Raw genomic sequence first — 1,286 nt, forward strand, 5'->3', positions numbered from 1 at the left:
GCTCTGTAAGGATGGGCGCAGGGAGGGAGGTGGGAAGGGTCATAAAGATGGGGCAGAAGGCATGAGGGTTGGCTGGGCTGCTTCAGAAAGCTTGTTCCTCTCTGTCTTTTGTGGGTTTGAGATTTACTAGCTTAGGAGAGCTCTGGTAGACTGGATTATTGAATGAGGGAGGTTTTGAGGGTGTCCCTAATTCAGAATAGGTTGAGAGAAGGGGTGCTGGTCCCTGAAGATGTTTGTGTGTCTGCTTTGAAGTGGTTTGTTGTTTTGTTTTTTTTTTTTTCCCCTGGCTGTTTGGCACTTTGAAGGAGAATGGGCTTCTTAAAAGCTCTAGGCAAGGTGGAGGAGGCTGTGGTGGGGGCCGGGAGCAGGTCGGGTGTTTGGCAGGCTGTGGGTAACCAGGAAAGGAGACAGTGCAGTAAGTCAGGGCTGAGAAGAGCTGGCAGAGCTGCGTGGGGGGTGATATTTCCTGGCCACGTGCTGGGCTTCAGTATCTTCCTGTTAAGAAGCCTAACCTGTAGCACAAAAAAATAACCGGGCTGTTTCTGGTTGTTTGCTACCCCACCAACTGGAGCTGCGTCCTGGGCCCTCGGCTAACCCTTCCCCTCGCACTGAGCTGATCCTGAACAGGCTGAGCCCCTGCCAGGAAGACTGAGCTGAAGATGATGTGAATGCCTTTCCTAGCGAGCTTCCGTTGCACGGGGGGGAGTGAGGGCGTTCATTTTAACGTGCATAGGACCCTGTTTTGCACAGACCTTTTTATAAAAGAGGAATTACCTGTCCCCCTATTGCTTGGGGGAAGATGCCTGGGGTCCCCCTGGCAGAGTTTATTTTGGGTGACTGTTGTGCTGGGTCACTGGTCTCATGTTGACTTTTGCAAAAGCCCACGCTACTGATTTATGAACTGTCAGATTGCAATGTGGTTTAGTCTATAAATAGCCGGGGTGTGTGTGTGGGGAAGGATATTAATGCTGAGCATGGCCCCACGCCAGTCCACTGACTATCTCTAGCTGCAAGGCATAGCAGGGAAGGTTTAGGCGGCGTTTAGGGATATGGTGGTGGCAAGGAAGTCACTTTTATAGGGTGAAATATAGCTCTGACTGCTTCACATCATTGATACATTTGGGATGGGATGTGACACGAACAAATGGAAAGCTGTGGCATTCTGGGAGCTGGCTGGCTCAGGTCGACTGCCTGCTTCCTTTCCCTCCTGCTCTCCTTGGGCTCCCTGGACCAGCATCTGCTGGTGAGGAAGGATCTGTGAACTTCAAGGCCTTTCTCCTCCTTTG

This window comes from Nyctibius grandis, chromosome 10, assembly GCF_013368605.1.
Source record: "Nyctibius grandis isolate bNycGra1 chromosome 10, bNycGra1.pri, whole genome shotgun sequence".
In the NCBI taxonomy this organism is placed as follows: Eukaryota; Metazoa; Chordata; class Aves; order Nyctibiiformes; family Nyctibiidae; genus Nyctibius; species Nyctibius grandis.